The 26,048-nt window shown below is 38.1% G+C and overlaps 1 protein-coding gene across 1 annotated transcript in view; it reads right to left on the bottom strand.

Moving 5' to 3' along the window:
* Positions 1-26,048, bottom strand: part of LOC110967485 (sodium/potassium/calcium exchanger 3) — a 71,023-nt gene that overhangs the window by 33,673 nt on the left and 11,302 nt on the right. The window lies entirely within an intron of this gene.

The raw sequence follows: 26,048 nt of genomic DNA, 5'->3' as shown, positions 1-26,048 counted from the left end.
TTTTTGTCTGTTGAAAAGTTGAATATTTTGACAGTTTCTGGCTTTCATGAATGTTGTAATTTTGGATTTTTTTAAATGCCTTTCAATCCTGCCAGCAGACTCCGGGGGTTCAGAGTGCTTAATAACATCTTGGAGTCTGATATGAATCAATGTTGTGGCTGATGGGTACATATTAGGTGACTGTATTGTCCTGATGCGGCCTTGTACAGCAACACTGACAGTTGACTGAGCACAATTAGTCCAACACGTCTCACTTTATCTTCACACATTCACACTTTTAGACTCCTGGGATCTGTCTGCTGCCTGTCGTTGAGTAGATAAACTGTCCTGACTGAAGGTTAAGCAGCTCAAACACAACAGCTACTGAGATTTTCTGTGTGTGTTTGTGTTGACGTAAGATGAAACTCGTCACTGCTCTCAGCACAATAAGTTCGTTCACATGGACATGAACATCCCAGTTACAACTGAGCGTTTGAACTATCCTGATTTTGTGTTGTAGTGGTTTCATGTTGCACTATATTTTACCCTGAACATCTCAAATCACACAAAATGATGTGCAGACTTACTATGTCCTCAATAATGTTGTTAATACATCTTGATTATGTTATTTGGTGGTTTTGAAAAGGCTCTATAAAAAGATCAAACATTCAGAGAAGAGTATTATTGTTATTTTCTTCTGTGTCTTGGGGTAAATAAGGCACAGTAGACACCATACAAAGCCACAATCACTTAGTCCACCAGTAGCTTCAGCTGCATCCAGCAACAAATTATACTCTTCTTTTACACTCCAGTCCAGTAGTTTGCAGCAATGTAACTTAACCAATTAAAGCAAAACTAGATGAAGAAGAAGAGTAAGGAGAAGAAGAAGTAGTGGAAGAAGAAGATGAAGAAGAACAGATAGAAGAAGACAAAGAAGAAAAAGACGAAGATGAAGATGAAGAAGGAGGAGGAGGAGGAGAGGAAGAAGTAAAATAAGAGGAATAGAAGAGAAAAGAAAAGAAGAAGAGAAAGGAGAAAAAGAAGGTGAAAAGAAGAAGACGAAGAAAGAAAAAGAAAAAGGAGAACAAGAAAGAGAAGAGGAAGAAGATGAAGGAGAAGGTGAAGAACAAGAGCAAGAAAAAATAAGGAACAGAGGGAGGAGAAAAAAGCACAAGACTAAAAGAGAACAAAGAAAGAAGAGGAAGAAGAAGACAACGAAATAGAAAAGAGGAGGAGAAGAAGAAATGGAAGAAGGAGAGAAGGAAGGAGAAGTAGAAAAAGAAGAACAAGAGAAAGAAAAAATAAGGAAAGGAAGATAGAGGAGAAAAAGAGGAAGATGAAAAGAAGAAGAAGATGAGGAAGATGAAGAACGAAGAAGAGGAGGAATAATAAGACAAAAAAGTAGAAGGAAGAGGACGAGGAGAAGAAAAAGAAGAAAGGGTTGAAGAGGTTGAAGGAGAAGAATTGTGCTCTTTGTTTATGACACTTGAGTAGCAGTGAATGTAAATAATTAGTGTGGGTTTGTGCTCAATAAAGCTGATACCAATTAAAAATGGATAAAAAATGGAATAAAACAAATACACGTTTCCCATCAGAGTTGCTTGATGTAAAACAAAAACTTCCATGATTAAATTAGTCTGTGCAATCCTGTAATGATCACAACAAAAGCATAAAAGCATAAAAAAAACCTGCACACAAACATATTTGATGCGTTTCATCAGCATCGGCACTCGTACCGGTTAAGTGCCTTCGACTGTATCCGAAAACTCCATAGCAACAGAGTGAGTCTCCTCCAGGCGGAGTGAGTTTAAGTGGCAGAAAGAAGGAACAAATAACAGACTGAACCTGATGGGAGACACTCTGCTGCTGCCATTAGCAATGACGTTTTGATGTGCTGCATGCAGAGTCCGGTGCATTATGCATGATGTTTAGAGATTTGAAAGAAATACATGTGTCCTGGTGCTGGTGGTGGATGGGAGAAGGGCAGGATGGAAGGAAGCAGGCTTCATGTGGGCTGATGGCATGAGTACAAAGATCAAGAAGGAAAAAGTAACGTTGACTGCCAAAAAATCTACCTTTTTAAATCATTAACTGTAATGTCTAGAAGCAATTTACTGCTGCTGTACAGATTATACAGTTAATAACCAGTAAAGTCACTTAAGAAATCCAATAATTTACATGTTAAGCATCAAAAACACTAGGCCAAAACCGTAAAATCTACAAAAAATTAAAAATTAAAATTATATAAAGGCTGATTTGCAACTATTCATCGTTTCACAGTAAAAGTATACAATCTTGTACTGTATTTATATGAGCACAATTTATTATTAATATTATCTGACAGTTATTTTTGTTTTTTTAAAAGGAAAAGGGTTTGACACTTTTTTCTTGTAATACTATTAAAACTGCATAAAAATTTGTTGACTGAAAAAAAACAAAAACATGTACCCATCAAAAGTCGGCACTTTTCCGACTGCCAATTTGTTCTTTTACGGTGTCTAAAAGCAAAATTATGCTGTTCTTTCATATAATATTTAAATGATTTAATATCAAAATCAGCAAAATATGTCCTTTGACAAATATTTTTCTTTAATTAAAAAGAAAAAATATGCACACAGAAAAGAAAACATGTACACAATATGACAGATCATTTTCTTGTTTGGTTCAATTACAGATAATAACTGGTAAAACAGCATAAAATCTTTTTATTTTACATGCTGATTATAACATCCAGTTTTATATTTTACTGTGATATATTTAAATAAGAAATAATCTCTATTTTAAGGATATTTGCTGTTATGCAAAATTTAAAACAATATATGTATATTTAGGATTTAATAATGGAAATGTATTTTTCTTTTTACAGATTTTTCCTGTTTTCGTAAATTATAAATTTAAAAAAATGCTCCCAGAAAATGTATAAATTTTCATATATGGACTATAAAATTTCCACATTAAAACTGTGTATTTTTAGAAATGGTAATTCAGTCTTTTATACATTTTTATTTTTTACTGTAATTAAATCAGAAAAAAATGCAATTATTTTATGTTTGGTGTAATTTGAATAAATGTATATTAAGGATTTAGAAATAGCATTTTTTTTAAAGGTTTACAATATATTAAAATGTCCAGTTTTGCTAAATTACATATAACTGGTAAAACTACAGAAAATCATATTCATTTACATGTTGGGTGTAAAAAAAAACCCAAAAACAAACAAAAAACAGACAAAATCTGTGAAGAGTATCCACATCGGATACCTGTATTTTCACAACAGCAATTCATTCTTTCATAACATTTGAACATTTAAGATTTTTTACTCTATTTAAATCAGCAAAGAATATAATTATTTGATATAAACTGTTTTTACAGTGTTTCTCTGTTTTGTTAAATTACAGAAAATATCTAGTAAAATAACTTCATTTACTTTTAAAATTGACTTGTCTGAATTTATGATGTTGTTTTTACAGTTGTAAACACGATACTAATGCACAGTTTTTCTTGCTCCCAGGTTTTCACTGTTGTTCTGCTTGATTTATTTTTATTTTCAGTGAAATCGGCCTGGCAATTCTAGCAGTTAAAAGTGGGGTCACGTTGATGAACTTTTAAAAGCTGCTGATGGTTCTCCAACCCTGCTGGCTGTAGTAGACACACACACACACACAGCAAAACACAGCAAAACAGACCAGCACCAAACACGAAGAGGCACAAAGACACACAGAAAAACAAGGCTGGAGAGACTTCCATTGTTTTCTCTTTTTTGCAATCATCCCGCTTCTGACTCGTGATGCACAATCAGTGGCAGTCAATGCATCAATCAGCAATCAGGCTTCTGCTTGCAGGGGGACACGTTCAGTCGGAGCTGCGTCATCTCATGCCAGTTTAATTTACCAGCCAATTTGGAGGAAACCGCTGTGAGGAGGAGATCTGAAACCGCATGGAGCACGACTTTTGCACCTCCGCTTCTACTTCATGCAGCCTTGAACACATTCAGATAAACAAGCACATCATGCTAGCTGCTTCGTTTCAGCACATCTACCTTTTATGCGTTGTCTCTTCCGCCTCCTTTAAATCTTATTTACACCTCCAGGCTTTCTTCCAGGCCATCTCCTGTATACTTTTTCCCCTGCTTCATTCACTTTACAAAGAGTACTCAGAAGTCGACAGACTCAACAGGCCTACCTCTATTATTTCCACATCAAAAAAAAAAGCTGCAGTTTAAAAAATACAAATTTATTTATCAAAAAGTGTGCCAGTAAAAATGACGGTGTTGTACTTTGGGGTGAACCATTCAGAATGAGCCGCTGCCTCTCAGTCCACCGGGTTTAACAACTTTCCGGAGCTACTTCTGTTAACTCTGAAATGTCTGAGCTATGAGTAAAACCCATCAAATGTTCTGCTGTTGGCTGCAAGAGTGAACACGAGAGTCTTTTTGCACTCCCGGCATCCAGATCCAGTGGATTGCTTTAGTTTTTGCTTACAATGTCGCCACAACAACACGAAAATCCACAATGTGCGGGTTGAATTTTACCCCCAAATATTTTTCCTAAATCTTACTGCATACATGTTGTAACTAAACTTAAATATGTTTCTACCATGTCCTTGTTGTTATAACTATCTAAACCTAACCACCTAGTTTTTGTGCCTAAAACAGCAAGTAAAAAATGAAAGCAAACACTTAAAAATAAAAGTTACGCTTCAATCCGACCTTCTTATGTGGACTTTGTGGCTCTTTCAAACTGTGACCACACAAAATATATTCGCTTGAGAACAAAATTAATTATATCACAAAAATTAATAATAAACTGACAGGAATGCCATTTTGTGGTGACTTAGTTGGTTCCTGAACTCACATTTTTTTTAATGTTTTCTGCTTCTAAAGACTCACAGTGTACAAATGCTGTTATAAATCCAGTAGTTAACTGACCTGCGCAAGCACTGAAGTCAAACAAACATGTAATCATCTGTCTATGAAATGAGCATTATATCAAGGTAATAACACCTCTGCACACGCACTGTATGTATTTATGCTGCTCACCCACACATTCATCAGCTTTCTACTGACAGATTAGAAAAACTCAGAGCCCACCTTCACTGCAGAGCAACCATAAATTGCTCCAGGTTTTTTTCATCCAAGTGTGTAAACATTGATGGATGACTCAAGCTCAGGTTGTTCAGAGAGCTATTTTAAGGTTACTTAAACCCTCTGTTTACTTGCTCCTTTAACATTTTTTACTCACTGTAAAGTCCTGCGTATCTATGGAAACAACACAACAATGAAGGAGTAGAGAGAACTCAGAATTACATTTCAGTATTTTACAAAAATTGAAAAAAGTAGAAACAGCATGGTCAATATCTCTAAGTGCCTACAGGAGTTACTAATGATGGGAAAAATGGTCGACTCCACAAACTAGAGCTACTGAACTATTTCATTTTTACTACAAATGTGGTGTTTCTCGCTCGATTTAGTACACAAACTCTAGATATGTTTCACCATGCTGAATAGTTAACTGCTCTTGAGCCATGCTGCATTTATTTTATTGATCCAGGATGACTTTTATTATCCCATGTCATCGCCAGAAAAACTGTTGAATTTAATCGATTACACTGTACATTTGAGAAAAAATGTAACAACAGTAGATTCCACATGCTCAAAAGTCTTCAAATATCATGCTATATAGTAAACAGTTTGCTTTGGAGAATTCTTAAATTGCACATTTACTTTTCTGTAGGAATCCGCTACCGTCTTTAAAATACACACATTGTTTTAAAAGATTTTCTACTATTTTTACTAAAAACTTTGACAAATTTGGTGTTTTGCACTGTGGAAAGACATTTCACCATGCTGAATTTATCTTCCATCCACTTTCTCCTGCGAATGCCGCTTGTGAGCCATGCTACATTTATTTTTATTGATCCAGTGTGTCTTATTCATCACTCAGTCTCATGTGTCATCTCCTGAAAACACTAGCTACGTTTCCATTACCCTTAGATATGCGCAAAATGTAAATAGCGCAATAAAAAACTGGTAATGGAAACACCTGAATTTCGAAAAAGGACTAAAATATCGCTAAAAAGTTTTTACGCTCTCATGAGGTGGTTTTTCAGACGTTTCGATATTGAAAAATATCGCAAAAGTGCAATGGAAACACTTTCCGCAATTATTTGCAACGGGCGTGACGTACCTGGTCACATGACCAGTTCTCTCGGAGTAAACATGGCGCGGTACGTGTGGACAGAAGAGGAGACCGAGACTTTTCTTGCCATTATTCTTGAGAAAAACATCACTGCCATACTAGACAGCAAACAGCAGAGGAATGCAGAGTGTTATAAGGAGATAGAAACTGGTTTTGGGCATCCATCTTCCTGCAGTGAAATCTCACGGGATGATATTTTACGAGAGCTACGATGCTTCTGCCCAGAACAACCGTGAATGGAAACTCGTTCAAAGCGCAAATATACTTTGTTGAAATTTTAGAAATATCGCTTTTATTTTGCTAAAAACTGTAATGGGAACCCAACTACTGTCTGCAGTTTGCCTGAAAACTCTCTGAATGTTCATCATGTGACTGTTGGTGGCAGCTGAATGAATTGTAATTTCTCAGTTTTGCCAAAGAAACAGATTGAGTTTAGTAAATTATATTAAAAAACACTTCAGAAATTCAAATTCTTTTTTATTTTTGGCTTATTTTTAAATAAGACATGCAGGATAACGTAATTCTAACAAAACATTTCAATTCCGAGCTTAGATTTTGACATTTTTTCCGATAAAACCTCATGCCACACAAGAAAAGCTGATGACTCTTCCTGTTTTTTACCGTTTCCAGCTCAGAGAAATGTTTCCTTGTGTTGCTGAATTTTTGTTATGTGACCGTCAGTCAAAGCTGAGTCACTAATGGCTCCACAGTAGCGAAGAGGAGAGAAGATTTTTTGCTTTTATTATACAATATGGTTCGAGCAAATTAATTATTTTTGGCAAATTTTCAAATGAGACATGCAGAATAAGGCAATTTCAGCTCAGATTTGGTAAATTTTCTGACAGAACAGTACATGATCGGTTCACAGAGCATCAGAAAGTTGAAAATTGGACATTTGTTTCTGATTTTCTTTCTCTTTTTGGCCGATACATAATGTAGTTTTGGATTAAAAAAAGTTAACATGCCTTTCAAGAGTGAACACATGCCTTCTATACCGAATGTTATACAAGACTGGAGGCATTCAAGACTATAAATTAATTTCATTGTTAGTTAATTAATTAAGTCTGTTGATTGCCTATTCATTTCATCACATAACACTACAGATGTGGGCAAGAGTATTTAAAAAAAAAAGAAGTGGAAATGAGAAAAGGAGGTGAAGGTAGAGGGTTGTTCACATGCAGATGTCTCGGCCTGAAACTCTCCCTCACACATCTACTGTACGAATCCCAGCGGACCTCAGCATCTCCACCGTCGCCCCCTCACTGCCTCCATCTTCCATGTTTATTTATAGCCAGCGTGGAGCTGAGGTTGGAAAGGTGGAGTAATGCTCCGGAGTCCGTGGGGAACTCCTGCAATCTCTCCTGTTTAAATATAAAATATACAACCAGGAAGCCCCCCTCTCTGCTGCCCTGCCCCAGCTATGACTCCCTTTCTCTTTCTGCTTTGCTGATCTGCTGCCATCAAGAGCAGGAAAATCACAGACTGCTGCATATTTCAGCTACGCGTCAGAGCTAATCACAAGTAATATCTGGATGCTCACTTCACGCACTGTAAAAAGGAAAATCCATAAATAATGTGGGAAAATCTGTCAGCAAAGATGCAAGAAAAAACAATGGAATACTGTAATGTTCAAAAGTTGTGAAAATGGTCAAAACAATGGCTAAAATTAGTTTTAAAAATGACATTTTCAGCTGAATGAAATGCAGTAAAATTGTGTAATTTTATGGTCATACATTGTAAAAGAATGATTAATTATTTGTGAAAATACAGATTTTAGATATTATTTTTAGTTTTGGCCTGTTTTTTATGGTTAACATGCAAATTAATGATTTTACCAGTTTTTATCTGTAATTTCACAAAACAAGAAAAATGTATAATATAACAGCTAAAAATTTTTTTTTTTTTTACAAATTTTCAACCTTTCATATAAACTTTTAAAAAAATAATGGCAAATATCTGTAAAATAACGTTGTTTTTTGCCAATTTAAATACATTAATACAGTATATTGTCGTTTTACAGTTAAATGTCCTAAAAACTAATTTAAAAACTATTTATAAAAATACAAATTTTTGATGTAGTTATTACTATACTTTTGGCTTCTTCTATTTTTCTTTTAAAGTCAATGTGTAAATTATTCTGTGATTTTATAAGATAATATCTGGAATACAACACAACTGCATAAAATACATAATTTCTATAAAATAACATTTAAAAATACTTGACCATGTTTTCATTTTTAAAGATGTGATTTTTCTTTCAAATAATGGCAAATATCTGAAAAATATTAATATTCTCTCTGGATTTAAATATTACTTGCCTGATTTAATTACAGTAAAATAGTGTCATTTTACACAGAAATATTACGGATATGAATATTATGACAGCTCCAATCTCTCTATACAGTCAACATGTAAATTAATTTGATATTCTGTGATTTTTCAAGTTGTTATCTGGTATCGAGTAAAACAGGGAAATTCCACAAAATGACAGTTGAAAAATTATTATTATTATGATTACTATTATCGATGTTTTAATCTTTAATATATGCGACTTTTCTTTCAAATCATGACAAATATCTGTAAAAATAATCAAATGTTTTGCTGATTTAAATACAGGAAAAAAAGTCATTTTTAGGACCTTGTGAAAGAACAAATTCCAATTTGTAAATATATTGATTTCATATATGAACATTATTTACAGTTATTCACATTTTTTTTTAAACTTTTAACATGCAAATTAATACATTTTTCTGTGATTTTACCGGTGATTATCTGTAATTTACCAAAACAGTTAAAATTTGTAAAATAATAAGAACTTGTTGTAATTTTTTTTTTTTTTACAGTGCATACTGAGTAAATAGAGCAGAACCCAGCGCAGCAGAAACCTCTGCAGGTCCGACACAGATGTTTCATTACTACAAAGTGCTCTTAGATGTTGATGTCTTTTTACTGTTAATCATACAAGCTAATTTTGTGCTGACGGACGCCTCGGTGTGAACACGACGAACCTCAACTCCGTCTTGGCGCTGATAACGTCACCTCTCCCGGGAATCTTATGTAAGGCCGGGTTAGGCTCGGAGGGCTCCACAGGGAGGAGGGAGGGAAGCGCTATGGGATACATGTGTGTGCATTCATGCCAAACTCTGCCCCGCTTCCTCCTTACTGATGATATAATACTTTCAGCCTGTTGCCGTGGAAACCAGCCGGCAGCGCTGGCTGGATTTGGCATCGGGGGGTCAGATGGCGAGGGGGTGGGGGGTTGTCCGACTGCATTTGGAAGGTGTGTGTGTGTGTGTGTGTGTGTGTGTGTGTGTGTGTGTGTGTGTGTGTGTGTGTGTGTGTGTGTGTGTGTGGATGCTGTGGCCGTTGCTGTGTTGCTGTTCTCATGACTCAGCATGTTATATTACAGTTTGGTACGGAGCAGGACGAACCTGTGTGTGTGTGTGTGTGTGTGTGTGTGTGTGTGTGTGTGTGTGTGTGTGTGTGTGTGTGTGTGTGTGTGTGTGTGTGTGTGTGTGTGTGTGTTTGTGTGTGTGTGTGCTGAGCATTTCACTCTGCTCTCCCAGGGCCATACTGACACACCAATGCTGCTCAGTGCCAGAATACGTCGGACTACACTTGATTTTGGCTCCATCAAACCTGATGTTGACGGCTTGTTTGACATTTTAACGCAGTCAAATAAAGCTGGAAAAAAAATGCCAGAAAAACGCTGGACAGCATCAGGTCCAGAAGTCAGGAAGTTCTGGAGGGAGATGACAAATGATCATGTGATGGTTGGTCTTTCTGATTCAGTGGGCACATTGGAAAAAATGCTCCTCTCAAAACAAGGAAAATAAACTTATTTAACAAAACTTTGACCTTGAAATAAGTGAAAAATCTGCCAATAGAACAAGTAAAATAATTTATTTCTTGAAGTAAGATGTGATATTTACAACACTGAGATCTTAAAATTAGCTGGGAAAACTTATTTTACGCTAAATTTTTACCAGGATTGTCACGCTTAAGTGTCTTAACCCTCCTGTTGTCCTCATTTACAGGCACCAAAAAATATCGCTTCCTTGTCTGAAAAAAATCCCCAAATTTATAAAAATTTGCAAAATCTTCAGGAAGAAAATTCCTTGAAAGTTCCACTTAAAGTTTTATTTTTACAAAAAACAAATTTGGCAAGAAATAAAAATTAAAAAAAAAAAAAGAAAATTATATTTTCAAAAACTGAATAAAAATCTTCCAAAAAAAACTCCTAAAAATATCTAAAGGGATTCCATATATCAGTAAAAGTTCTAATATTTTCTTTAAGAACATTCAGGAAAAAATCAACCAACCTGTCGAACAGTCTGAGCCCAAAGACAGTTCCTCTTCTACAGATACCAGACTTCATTGCTGCTCCTGAACTATATCAGATTTTCACACCAAGAAGCCTCAAGAAGAGACTGATGCAAGGATAAAGCAGTGTATAGAGAATGGATGGATGGATGGACTGAAGATGATTACAAAGTCCCTTCACAAATCCAGAGAGTCACCATCAAAGACTGCCAGGTCATCCTAAATCACTTGTCAGAGCTGCCGCTGGATGACATTAACGTCTCCACTAGGGTTGGACCCAAATATCGAAATACCCAAATATTCGGTGGTAGTGTTGGTATCTGAATGTTAATTTTGAGATCCGAATACTCGGAATGCCTACATATACACATATCCAGATATTTGTCATTAATTCGGCCCGAAAGTTCCTATTGGGGCCAGCCCTAGTCTCCAAGGCTATTGTGAAAGATCTCTACAAGGTGTTTGGCCCCACAGAAAATTATTGAAGGCAGTAATGACAACAGAGGATCCAACTTTTAATGATACTGTTGTGAGGATGTAGAAAATCCATCTCAAAGCCGTCCTATGTCCAACCAAAACAACAGTGAAGGTCGACAGGTTCTTTTCAGTAGTGGAAGGAGCCTTCATGAAAAAAAATTCAGGAGGCGCAAATAAATTACCACCGTCTTGTATTCCATCAGCTTCATTCATCTTGAAGGAAAGACTTTAGCAGGTTAAAAAAGCTAAAACACCGTCTTTATTTCTTAAAGAATGAATAGTTATTTTAATACACTTTTCTCACTGTGCACATGTAAACAGTAGCTGGTGTGTTGCTTTTAGGAGAATCACTTGAATTCAGCACTTTATTGGTTTTAAGCAATTTAAAACAAGCTGCTTGAATGGAAAAACATAGACTTAAACTGAAAAGACAATTTAAACATTAAAAAACATAGACTTAAACTAAAAAAAATATTATTGAAAAAATAGAAAAAAACTAAACTAAAAATTTAAAATAAAATGAAAATACTAACAATTAATTTCGTTGCATTCTTTTCTATATTGTTTATATAACATGTTATTCAATTATTATTAGCTATTATACTTAATGCATATGTATTTTTAATAATAATGTATATATTGTTCCATGAAATATTATATTATATTATACATAGTGCATATGTATTATTATGATTATCAATATATGTGTCATCATATGTACATGCATTATTATTAACATTAATAACTCTTATGCACAGTCATATTGTTTAATTTTACCTCAAAACGCCAAAAACGACAGCAGTGGAAAGTTATTAAGTACATATACTCAGGCCTTGCACTTAAATATACTTAATTACTTTTCAATACTGCTGTTCTTTGCTGAGGTAAAATAAAATAAAATAAGACTGTGAATGAGGAATATTATGAGATGGTTCAGATGTCAGTGGTTTCTCTGGGTTCAACAGGGGGACAGATTTATGTCACGTTTCTCTCCACGAAGTAGATCTGTGGTGATAAATTACTCTTAAAGGCATTATGGAGGATGTTTTTTCGTTGTTTAATTTGTCTGATTCACATAAAATGAATATACTGACCTTTAGTGGACCTGTATGTATGGTCTCTAAAAGAATAAAAAATTTAAAAAAAATAACTGTGGACATGGCAGGACCTGAAAAACATCAGCCAATCAATGCGCTCGGACCGAGGCGTTTGGTTTGCTCCCTCTCCTGTCAATCAAAAATCTTCCGGCTCAGGCCTAGTTACGTAGATTACGTACGCCTTGGACTTACGTGTTTTCTGAATGTGTTGCTTTGGTATAGCTTCGTAGTTAGCTGGCGACTTGTTTTGTTCATCTTTTTTTACATAATGGCAGATAAAGATCCAGGGGGACCCAGCCGTAAAAGACAACTTCACGAGTGCTACGCAAGTTTCTGGAGGGGGGCGTTTCTTCGTAAATGTTAAGAGGGGGGAGGTTAGAGGGGGGTGAGGGAGAGGTTGTATGTGCGCATGCGCATGCGCATGCGCATGCGCATGCTACGTTCAAAGTCGTAGGAAATTAAATCTCCTCTAATGCCTTTAAATATTCCATTATGAATTCCTCGCTATGAGGTGTGAAGCACTATGGACCTGAAGTACGTCTCCCTCTGCTCATCAAACAACCCCAAACTGGAAGCTGTCCAGCTCATTATGAATGCACTGATTATGTATCTCACACTTCTGGCTAATTATGCACAGAGGGATTTTTTTCTTCATGTGTGTGTTTGTCGCTGTGTGTTTTCCCTTCAGTGAAAAACAACCCAGAAAATATCTCCTGAATGATGTGATAGTCACTTATTTAACCTTCTAAACGACAAAAAAAAATGCTGCCAGAGGGTTTGAAAGGAGACATTTCTGAGTTCTTTGTCCTTCTAGCCATGATCGTTCTGTTTCCATAAAGGTGCATGACTTTATACTGCAGAGAAAAATGAGCCCACAGTGAGGAATAATGTAACAGGACCAAATAAAAACACCTAGAAACTGCTCGGTGTTCATAGAGTTAACATTTCTGACTAATTGTTTGGTGGTGGGATAAAAGACTCGCTTGGCTCAAGATATTTACACTTAACATAAAAGGGAAAGAAGTTTGTTCTGTCTAAAAGGTAATCTGCAGGAACCATCTGAGCGTCTCTATCTCTGTGCATCTGTTCTCGTCTTCGTCTTTGGAGGATCGCTATCCGTGTGGACACGTTTCATCAGCATCTAAACACAAATCTCTAGATAACGGGAAAAAAATATGCCACAGCTGGCATGTACAATTATTTTGTATCCAGTCAAAGGGAATAGAGTCGCTGAAGCGTGGAGCGATTGCCCTGAAAAGAAAAACAGAAAAACAACAAAAACAAATCTGAGTTTCATCCTGATTTAGAAAACAGACTAATATTGACTTTCCTAAAGCTGTGTGATGAGCTGCAGGGCAAATAGATTCATCTAAACCAACAGAAACAGCAGGAATGAGAGCAAAAAACTCGCATTTTTAATCTTCTACATTAGACTTTTTCTGTGAAGGGAGATACAGAGAGAACAGGTTGGATGCTTCCTGGATGAAAATGGCAAATTATTTTTAAAAAAAACAAAAAACACAGGACCCTAAAATAGCTGCTGAACTTTAGTCCCGGCACCATATGGCTAGAAGCAGAGCAATCTGGGAGTCCGACTGGGAGGAAGGATTTCATATAACAGTGACACTCTCACACCGTGAGGACGAAGAAGGTTTCAAACATACAACCCAAGTTTTGACGGGAGAACAAACAACAAGAACAACTGGAGGGATGTCGATGGCGGCGCAACAAATAAACAAATGATTAAAGTTGCACTCGACTTCCTTGGGGATGTGTACAAGCTCATCCCCGTGCACACTCGGAGCGCACGTGGAGGGCTGGGGGCCTGTTCTGCACATGCTCAGTGGGCGACGATGATGTGGACTGACACATCGCATGTCGTGAGCGTAGTTACCGTGCTGAGTAATGTGTGACATTTAAGGACTCCCGCTTTTTTGCCCTTCGTCGTGCTATATTCTAGCACGCACACACCATGCCTGAACAAACACACACGTGCACACACGTGCACACACATGCACACGTACACATGTATCATGAATCGAGCTCAGATAAGCAGCAACGAATCACTTTCTGCCTGGTTTGAGGGCAACACATCATTCACCAGTTTATGACTCCGGATTTACAGGACTACACGTTTGTGTGAGAAACTGTTTTGGTAGTCACATGCATTAACACTTGCATGAGAATAGAATTCAATTCAGCTTTATTCCAGACACTAGGTCCAAATACACACACCATAAAAACAAGGATACAACAAGACACAGAAAAGATACAATCAAAAACAGTTAAAACGTCCCTTTAAAGAGACAGCTATACCAGTGCTTCCACATCCCAGACTGATAGCTAGTGGCACTACAGCCAATATTCACCAGTGACACAATCACTTCATTATTTGAGGTATTCAGTCTACAAATAAAACTGTACATCATCTTACACAGTGTGGCTTGCAGAGTGTTAATTCCGGCTGAGACAAACATCTCACTCACACTAGCCCATCTTGGTCTCCTAAGAAGAACACGCAAGGCGTCATTATAGGCCACCTGCAGTCTTTGTAATGTTCCTTTCTTGTACTTAGTCCAAAGGTGAGCAGTGTACAAAGGCGTGATATATGATTTAAACAACATTATCTTCACTTTGTCAGTGCAAGAACCAAATTTTCGTGCCAGTGTATTTGCTTGAGCGTACAATGTTCTACATTGTCTATTTATGTCATCATCATCAGACAAATCCTCTGTGACAATGTGACCAAGATATTTTATTTTGTTTGTTACTTTCAACACATTATTTGACAAATAAAAATTCGGAAAATTGACACTTTTATCCTCTCTTGTTCTACATATCATAACCATACTTTTTTGTGCATTATGCTGGATATCATGCTCGATACCATAGTATGAACAAACCTTAAGTAACTGTTGCAGCCCAGCAGTGCTTGGACTGAACACGACAAGATCGTCTGCATACATTAGATGATTTATTAGAACACTGCCAGCCATACAACCAGTGTTACAGGCCTTAAGTCGTTTTGAGAGGTCATCTAAATACAAGTTGAGCAAAATAGGGGATAAGATTCCTCCCTGCCTCACCCCATTGCTCACCTTAAATGGGGAAGACACTATTTCCCCACTTTACATAAATTGCTTGCCGAGCATACCAATAATTATGGTATTATGTAGATTATTTATGAACACACAGCTGAGGCAGCAGTTCGAGGATGGAGAAGATGGATTGTGGGTGAACAGAGAACTGAGGAAAATCTGGTTTGAAGTAATGAAGGGAGGAAATCATTCCTGAAAAGCTAGTGCCGAGCGATCAAACAGTTCAGCACTGCCTTTATGGGATTACTCTATTTTCTAATGAATATGTTTGTTGTGGCTGTATGCTAAGTTTGATCTTTCAGCTTCTGTTGCAGAGATTCAGGGAAATAAGGAGTTTTACAAAATAGGAGAAGGGGAATGTTGAGCTACAAATAGTAACTGGTTCAGAATGACTCACAATCTGTTTGCCCACAATTCCAAAACGTGTCCAAAATGACTTGAAACATTTTCAAATTAAGTTAAAAATTGTCTATAACGATGCAAAAAAATTCCGGAACGACTAAAAATGCGAAAACTCAGAATTTGTCCAAAATGAGTCTAAATTTTATAACAAAATTACGTAAGATTTGTCCAAAATGATACCAAGCTTGTCAAGAATTACTGTTCAAGTTCTGTTCAAAATGATTCAAAATGTGTCCAGAACATCTTAAAACAGGGAGAAAATGACACAAAATTAGCCCAAAATGACTTAAAACTTGTTCAAAATTACTCAGAATTTGCCAGTAATGACAAAAAAAATGTTCAAAAGCATATACATTTTCTTCACGGCTTGTTTTAATTGAGTAATTGAGTTACCAGGCATGATGACACCGAAATTTTGAAGAATGACATCAAACTTGCAAAGACAACTCAGATTTAGCCCAGAATTACTTGTATTTTAGATATTTTTTGATCAAGCAAACTTGAGCAAAATGACTAAAATTTGTCCAAAATGACTGCAACATTGTCTGCCCACAGCTGATGAATTAAATTAAGATGGAACTCTGAGGACGGAGGCAGAAAGACAGCAGGACGTTCAGAAAGACAACATCTCTCAGTAAACTGGGGATGTTTCTGCTCACTGCTCTGCTACCAAATGAGGAGAAAACCTGTTGCTGCAAAAGAGTGAAACCTGTTGATGGCAGAAAATCTCCATGAAGCGATGAGTCCAGCTGTGAAACTGCAACTACTCACTTGTCCAAATGATTTAAAGTTTGTCTAAAATAGCTAAAACATATCCAAAATTACTCGGAATCTGTTCCAAGTGATAAAAAATGTTTTCCAAAGACTTTCCTGAATGAATTGAAGCTTGTCAAGACTAATCTGACTTTATCCAAAATTACTCAGAAATGGTCCAAAATGAGTGAACCTTGTCCATAATGACACAAAATGTGACTAAAATTACTTAAACTCATCCAAAATTATTCAGAAATTTGTCCAAATAAAAAATGTCCTAAATAATTATAAAGTAGTCCAAATGAAACTTGTTCATCTCTTCACATGTTCATGGATGAAAGGAATCACAGCTGTGGAACTACAAATACTGACTCATCCAAAGTAAGTGAGGAAATGTCCAATTTTCTCAAAAAATATTCAGAATGATTCAAATCTTGCTGAAAAATGAGTTTAAAACCATCCAGAATGATTCATAACTTGTCTTAGATGACAAAAATATGAAAAATATCCATGTATCAATGGATGAGCGGAATCCAGCTGTGAAACCACAATTAATGACTCGTCCAAAGTGACTCACACACTGTCAAAACATTGTCCAAACCGAATCAAAAATTGTCTGAAATTTCTCAACGTTTGTCTAAAATGACTGAAAAAATGATAAAATTACTTGAAACCTGTCTGAAGTAAGTTAAAAAACTATCCACAATCACATACATTTTTCCAAAATTACTCCAAAAATACACACAATTACTGAAAAATGTTTGAAAAATGACTCGAAACTTGTCTAAGATGACTCAGAATGTGTTGAAAAAATGACTCCATGTGGACACAGGTGAGAGGAATCCAGCTGTAAAACCACAACTAATGAAACGGCAGCTCTAATAAACATCCTGGAGATGCTGTTTCACCTCCACAACATGAACTCACCGAACTCTCAGCTCTTCATATGTTCAGTAAAAGCTGCTGGAACAAGGAAAAAGTCATTTTATTTGCTGGGTATCTGGTTTGGTGCAACCTCTGCAGCACCAACACACGCTGAACAGAAAGACAGCAAACTCACACATGAAAACAAAAGAATTAACGAATAAAAAAAAACAACCAAAAAAAAAAAAACAGGAGGAAACATTTTCTTCCCAATATACGCAGTTTTGTAAACACAACACATTCAGGATAACCAGGAATTGTTGTATAAAATCTAGACTATATTAAAACTTGAGTGTCGGCTATGATAGAGTAACTGCTGAGTAACTGTGAAGCAGGAGGCAGGTTGTGCACAAGCTCAGCCTGACTACCTAACCGACTGTACTTGGAGGTAAAAACAAAGATAAGCGCACCAGAAATGTTGGCAGTAATCTCTGTGTGCACACAAAGCGCACGACAGACCTTCATTTTCAGATAAGTTCAGCTAAACTGGGCGTCTATTTAAAGCTCGATCATCTGAGCTTTTTATGGTGGAGGAGCCTCCATCTGATGATGTCAGGAGGACAGATTTTCATTTTTCTGAAGTACAAACGGAGGGCTGTTATGGAGCAGGGAGAACGAGGAGCGGAGCAGCGTCAAAAGTTCGTCTTTCTAACGAGTTAAATGCCATTTCGTGACTGCACTGATAACAGGATAAAAAAGTACAAGATGGGATATAACTAACCGAATCAGTTCAGTCATTTGCTGAACATATGAGCTGATCTTATTTATCCATGAAGTCTGATGTATCAGTAAAGACAGAAATTAACCTGCAATATCCTGTAATTATTGGGTATTTAAAAAATGCCAAAAAAAAATTGTTGACTGGATCATGTTTAAAAAAAAAAGAGTTCTGCACTCTCCAGCAAAAATGTAAAATTTATAGTGATTCAGCTGAAAATAAGAGTCATATGACAAAAATTCAGAGCCTTTCGACTGAACTGCAGGCTGTGTAAATGCAAAGAGTTTAATATCTATAGTATGTAAAGCCACCAATTTTATTTCCAGTATTGGTAACACTTGTGGTCACTTGGAAAAATATTGTAAATTTTAATTCCAGTTTTTACATTTTTTGTAAAATACATATTCAAAGATTTTGTCTTCATTTTTTATGATTTATTGCATATATTTGTTACTGCTAGCAATGACTGTGCTGTTCATAGAAGTGAAGGACTTTATATTGCACTGAAAAAGGAGCCTACTATGAAAGAAATGTTCTTTTTGGGTTTAGGGATGAATTTTTGGACAGGAAATCTAATTTTACATGACATTATGACAGAAATTTCTATTAATTACTGAAGAAATAGTACAGATCTGTCATTGTCATTGGTTTTGTCGGTACTTTGTTTGCTGTTTTATTTCAAAAACATCCTGCGTCCTGGTCTCAGTCCTCCACTGACACACACTTAAAATTATCCCCATGTCACAAAATAACCCCAAACTGCTGTGCTTTATCAGCACTTTGTGTTGTCGGGTGGATTCCTTGATCGCAGCTCCTCAGCAGCCTGCAGATGGGAATGTGTGATAATGTGAGCTGTGTGGAGCCAGCGCTAAAGAAACTAAGTGCACAAACAAAACTGACAAAAGACAGGCGAACACAAGATGAAGCCGTCATCTGAGAATAATCGCCGAGGCCAGTCCTCAACCAAGAATCCTCTGGTTTCTAAACCAACCACATCCAGAGATCAATCAGCGCGACCAAACTCGCGGGGCGAAGTTTTGGGCGCAACCCTGGCCTTTTTCAGCATGACTCACTGTTAAACAGTGCCCATCGCCATGGCAACACCGGCGGCACAGCTTCCTCTGGAGCTGGTTGGGTTCAGTCTATTGAATATAACGCTCACCTCCTTCGTGACTCATCTCTCTGGGAAAAAAAATGGCTGCATTCAGGTCAGATGAATGAGAAAAGCGATTTAAGTGGCTTGTGTCAAGAGCACTTTAACTTTACGCCCGTTTGAAGCATCTCCGGGTTTTAAAAATCACCCCTTCCACTAAATTGCAGGTAGCGCTGATGTCAATAAAGGTTTTAGTTTTCATGCGAGTGACTGAAGCTGCAGCTTGAACCCACATTAGCTCAGCAGGAGTTCCAGCTCAGCTCTGAACAGAAAAGCTTTTCATGTATGGAGAGTGCTGATACAGAACTACATCAAAGGATGGTCAAAACATTTACACTGTCTGCAGTTTTTACTCATTATCATTTGTATTTATTTTAATTGTAAAATCACAAAAACATGGTAACGCAATGCTACAGTCAGCTACCACCCAAAACTGACGGTGGGTTTGAAAGGCAAATATCGTTAGCAAATAACAAAAAGCCACAAACTTTCTGAAAATTTACAAACTAATCATCTGTGACCTGGCACCCGTATGGCTCATCGGGTTAAGCAGGCGACCCATGTACAGGGGCTGGTCTCCAACGCAGCGGCCCGGGTTCGATTCCTGCCTGTGCCCCTTTGCTGCATGTCTGCCCCCTACTCTTCTCCCCGTTTCCTGTCACTCTTCACTGCGACTATCAGATTAAAAAGGCAAAAAATAAAATAATTATCTGTCACCTGTCATGCAGTCAGGAAACTTTAAAATTGTGATATTCCATCAAAGCATTTTACACTATATTCTACATGTCTCGTTTAAAAATTTCTCAAAAATAATCTGTTTGTTCGAATCAGATTCTGTTAAAAAAAAAAAAAAACACATGATGCGCTCCTTGGCACAACTGTGAAGCCATTAGTGATTCTGCTGTTCAAAAATTATATCTTTGTCATGAACTTTTAAACAACATAGAAAGAATAAAGCAATTATGAGGAAATAGGTTCATTGTAAACTGAGATTTGTTTAAGTTTCCTGACTCAGTGGTATGTCACAGATGAGTGCTTCAAGGACCATCAGAAAATTAATCATCTCACAAGTCTCCCTGTATTTTACAGTTTGTGGTTAAATTGTAAGTTAGGTGATTTTTTAAGACAATTTAAATCTGCTTTTATGCTGTTGGGGTTCTGAAGGTTAATAGTTAGTAATAGTTTTATGATTTTCCCTGTCATTAATATCATACAGTGCATTCAGGGAGAATATTGGCAGATACATGCATATTAGACGTTTTTACTCCCTATAATCGGTGTCAGCATTAGAATCAGCTTCAGAAAATCCACTGTTGGTTGGGTTCTAGTAAAAATCAAAGGGTGTCCTCGAGGTTTAAAACCTTGTAATTACAATATCCAGATTCATTTCCAGGACTTTGTTGCAGGCCTTCTAATTTCCTGTGAGCTCTTTATTGTCGAATGAAGACATAAAATGTCAAAACGGTAAAGTAAGTAGTTTAACGGCATTCTCTGCATGCTGCTCACAGAAACAGTGTGTCGTCTCGAACTCTCAGGAAAGTGGCCGGAAAGGAGGATGTTCTCCGGAAACAGCCTCAGCATCGCTCACAGTCACAGCAGCAGCGGGATGAATCTTTAAAGGTATGTCAAGCCACTTCTGCTACTGGCACAGAACCAGAGCTCTATAATTCAGCAGGGGAGCTGGGAAGCATCTCTTCCGAACGAGGGAAGAGATCGGAGAGTCGGGGTGGGACACTGACAATCGATGGGAAAATAAAGGGACACAGCTGGAGACAAATGAAGCATAACGTTGGACAAATGTTGTGTTTGGGAGAAGCAGCAGAGAGTCAGTGGGAGGCGAAGTGTTGGAGATTCTGACTGCAGTCAGCTAATTGCAGTGATGGATCGGTCTTTTTCCCCTGAGCGCCCAGCTTCCGCTCCTGCAATAACAAGACAAGATGACTTTGCCGATCTGCACGTTCGGCAATTATGAAAGAACTTTGCCACCATGTGCAACTGTTAATACAGTGTGTTTGTGTGGCGGCAGCAGCCCACTCAAAGCTAATCGTATTGAGGTGGAATTGATTTCTCAGAGGAAATCATTGCATGCGCTCTCTCTGGGTCAGTTTTTGCATTTGATTAGTGGAGTGCTGTTCTTGGGGTATCAAAGAAAGGATCATTTACTGATTTAATTCATTTATCGGCTGCATTATGGTGTCCGGCACGTGGGGATAAGTCCTGAGGCTTCCCATGTGAAGAGAACTGAGCGTGAGCAAACATATGTGAACACACTGAGCAAACACACACTCCTACTGGCTGTAGAAAGCACCCTTGCATTAATCAATACTGCTCTGAAGGGTGCAGCCTCACGCATGCGCCAACACACTCCACATTTCTCACAGGGAAGCCCTGATTAAGTCATAGCAGCCTCCTTTCCTAAAATGGAGCATTGCGTCGAAGCCGAGCCGAGCGGAGAGGATCTTTAATAACGGAGGAGGACAGCCTCCGGGGAAAGACCCCTGCAGAGAAGCATCACGTGGTCGGGAGACCCAGAGTATCTGTCGAATCAACGCTACTCTACACAGATCTGCTGCTGCTGCTGGTACATTTATACCTGTGTTTGCAAATGCGCTGAAAGAAAGACTGAGGAGATGCAAGTGTTCGTATGAAACTGACAGAAAAGGAGGGAAAAGTGTGAGCCTGTGTTAACCCTCGGAACTCCAGTTTCTGGGCACTTTTCTCCCCACTGTCGGTGCTTTTTACACTGCAATATAAATACCTACACCTGTACGACAACAACAGCGGCTAGAAGTACACTGTAAAAAATATTCTCAAAAAGACAGTGTGAAGATCTGGCAGCAACAATGTCAGAAAAAATGTTTAAAAATGGTGATTAGAATATTCAAAAACTGCAAAAAAAACTGAGAAAATAATGGAAAATATCTGTAAAATAATTATATTATTAGCAGATGTAAATATAGTAAAACTGTCATTTTACAGTCTCACAACACAAAAACCCCCAAATTGCTATCTGTAAAGACACTGATTATTAATGTGGACATTAACTACAGTTCTGTATTGTTTTTCTTTTTACATTAACAAGCAATCGTTTTCCTTTTATTTTAGAAGATCACATCTGTAATTTAACAAAACAGGGAAAAACAGTAAAATAACAGTGCAAAAAATGTATTTACAATTACATATATACATATACATAATATTTTACTTATTTATACATATAATACATACATATCTCCTACATACTTGGAAATAATCATTAAACCACTTGTTGGAATGTGATTACCAAACACTAGGATGGTCAGAAAGTTCAGCAAAACCCAACAATTCTTTCTGTCTTTACAGTTTCTTGTTCTGATAAATTGTAGAATTTTGGTAATTAAAAAAAAAAAAAAAACAAACGTTCCAAACGCCCCGGGCAGGTTTTGTGGTAAAAAGCAATAGAATCCACCCACTGCTCAGGCATCTTCAGAGGTAATGAATTTTTCTCTTTTTCCACTAAAAGCGTGAGGTGTTCAAGTCAAACGTGGCCTTGGATGTTTGTGCAGCAGAGTCACGAAAATGAACAACTCATGTTCAATAGCCGGGCAGAGAAGCATTTTATTTTTATATTTTTATAAGATTGCTTGTATTTGCTGCACACAAACACAGAAATTCACCTTTTCTAGGCTGGGAAACCTGATATTTTGTAAAAGAACAGAAGACAGGAGAATAATCACTGAAAGCGACAAATGAGTCCCAACCCCAGTTGCTGCCTAAGCTTCCTCTCTTTTATCTCTTGACTGCAAAATGACAAAGAGGGGGGAATGAACAAGCATCCGAAATCAACAGAAGCAGCAGGATCCTCACAACTAAAATCATGGGGGGAGACATAATGACGAGTGTGATGGCTCGTGTCATTCATTGCTGTGAGGGGAAAAATTTGCAAAAGAAGACCTCTCTTGCTCTCTGACTCGACTTTCAATCAGCAGGACTCTAATTTCAGGCAACAATCAGTGTGTGGTGCAGCATCCGACCAGAACACAGAGCTCAGGTTGGGGATCCTCATCCGCCGAACACAAAACTACAACGTCATCACACACAACTAGTCAATCACATCTTTAGCCAGGTGAGAGAAGTGAACCCTCTGAACCACAAAACTCACCAGTTAAACATAAACTACACCAATCATCAGAGCCAGAAACTGTACAAACAAAAGGAACAATCAGATTTTCAAGTAAGACATGCAGTTCTGTCAGAAACAATAACCAAATTTATTCCACATGTCTACTTTATGGGGCTGCACAGTGCCGTAGTGGTTATCACTTTCGCCTTGCAGCAAGAAGATCCCTGGTTCAAATCCCAGGGTGGGCCTGGGATCTTTCTGCATGGAGTATGCATGTTCTCCCTGTGCATGTGTGGGTTTTCTCTGGGCACTCCGGCTTCCTCTCACAGTCCAAAATTATGCTGAGGTTAATTGGTTACTCTAAATTGTCCGTAGGTGTGAATGTGAGCGTGATTGTTTGTCTGTACATGTAGCCCTGTGACAGACTGGTGACCTGTCCAGGGTGTCCCCTGCCTTCACACAAGTCAGCTGGGATAGGCTCCAGCTCCCCCGCGACCCTAGTGAGGATAAAGCGGTGTATACAGAATGGATGTCTACTTTATTCTACGTGTGTCACTGAAAAATTGGCCAAAATGACACCATCATGAGCACCAAAACAGTAAAAACAGAAAGAAGCATCGGATTTGAATGTGTAGAATGACATTCTGTTAGCAGCCGTTAGCATGGCTGCACACTCTTGTCGTACACTTGACTATTATTTCTCTCATTAATATCAACACTGTGTTTGCTACATCTGTCTTGTTGAAGCTCCTCCTCGCGAGATGTGACCTCGGACTTCTAACGCTAAAGCAAAAACTCTACCTGATTTAAGTTGGCCGCTATAATTTTTTACACTGCTCTGAGTGCTCCTGCCACAAATTGAAATACTCCCTGGAAGTCCTGTTATGAACATTTTGTAAGTGTGCATTTGTGATTTCACAACAGGCCGTCAAACTGAATCAACTTTCACGTTGAGGATAATCACCACTGATTACGGCTGCAACCCAGAGACCAAATCTTCAGTGGAGATGACTGTTTGACGTGTCAGGTTAGGAGCGCGACCAGCAGCACGCATGTCATTGCCTTCAACATTAACAGACATGTGCACCACGAATTTATCTTTCAGGTTTGGTCTGTCAAAGCAGGGTTCAACGGGAACGTCCTGAGGCTTTTAAAGTCAAAGAATCGGCGCAAAATGCCTGACCTGTGGCATGCACCATTACGCCAAAGCTCTTTGGCCAGATATGGCTCCCTGGGATTTGCTCATCATCCCCAAAATGAAATTCCAGTTGAAAGGTTACAATTTTTACACAGCAAAAGAAGCTTGTGTCTCAAATTGTGCTAACAGAAAGACCTTCCAGTGTCTATTGCAAGCGTTGCAGGAGCACTGGGGAGCAGAGCATCGCTGTACGAGGAGACTACTTTAAATCTAAATCAACAGTACAGTCTTTGATTTATGTAGATTTTTTTCATTTAACCTCAGTGGGACTTCCAGCTTCCACTACAACTGTTGCAGGAACACTGAGAGCAGAGTAGCGCTGCACAAGGAGACTACTTTGAATTTAAATCAAGTTCAGTTTTTGCTTTTTTGTAGGCACAGAACTTTTTGATCTCACCTCATAAGGTCTGGTTAGGATTAGATTAATGAGAGAACGTTACAGCAGGTGTGAGCTGGGACACAAACTGCAGTCTCATGCGTGATGTAGGAATATTCCACGTTAACCTTGCATCATAAAGGGAACACTACTACCTCCACTGGCACTGAAGAAATGTATATGATTCTATGCTGTTTAAACCTTTGTTTTTTCACTATCCCTTGCCGTTTAATAGGTAAAACCCTAAACACATCATACCAACTGCTCCTTCTTCCTTGGCTTCACAAATCCTTTATTAAAGAAAATTATTCTTTGCTCTCAAAGTCACTCCCCACCAGAGTATGTTTTATGTGTCTCCTACAAGCAAAAATCACCAGAGCGGGCCAAGACTTTCAGAAAATAGAGGTTATTTAGCAAAAACTCTGCTGTCCTCGCGAGGCTAGTTGGGGCTGAAGCCGCCGGGGTTTGTGTTTTAAAATTAGCAGCGCGCGGAGGAAAGAGCAGCTAGTGTATAATAAGCAGGAGGAAGAGAATGAGTTGAACTCTGACTTGAGCTCCCTTTATAGATGACAGCAGCGACCTTGGGAGGGTGAGGAAAGAGATTGATGATGGCCATTTTGCTTAATGAGCTCGTGAGAGGACGGCCACTCCCTCGGAGGGAAGGCCAAGCTCAAGGTAAAAGAGACAAATGTCACCTCCCTCCACATCACTCATAACAGTGACGAGCATCGCATCTCCTTCCATCTGCTTCTAAAAATAGCTGAGAATCCACCCGAGAAGCGACGGTTTTAAATCTGGAAGTCAACCACAAGTGGCTGATCTCCTTTAACGATGTAAAACTTTACAAACAAAGCAATCATGTGCGCATCAAACACATGATAAAAGGTCGCCATGGAAACAGAGATATTATTTCTGAGAGACGGTGGAGAGGGGGGAAAACGTGATGGAGACAAAGAGGAAGCAGAGACGAAGAGAGATTTTTTTCTAGTGCGAGACAAGGAAGGAGTGAGATTGAAACCTGCAGGATCCTTAAAAAAATGTGATGGAGGCAGAGTGTGAAAACCGCTGAGGCAGTCAGAATGTCAGCGGCTGCTGGGAAATCATCTGACCTCACAAACTGGGTTACCCCACATCGGGAGGAAAAAACAGGAGGGAACCAGAAAGGAGAGACAGCACATGTGGGGTGAGGATGATTTGTTCCCCACTTTGGTTCCTTATTTTTCCCATCAGGGAGTGGAAGGATGCTCGAAT

The sequence above is a fragment of the Acanthochromis polyacanthus genome, chromosome 3, assembly GCF_021347895.1.
Source record: "Acanthochromis polyacanthus isolate Apoly-LR-REF ecotype Palm Island chromosome 3, KAUST_Apoly_ChrSc, whole genome shotgun sequence".
In the NCBI taxonomy this organism is placed as follows: Eukaryota; Metazoa; Chordata; class Actinopteri; family Pomacentridae; genus Acanthochromis; species Acanthochromis polyacanthus.
This window is presented reverse-complemented; position numbering and strand designations above follow the sequence as displayed.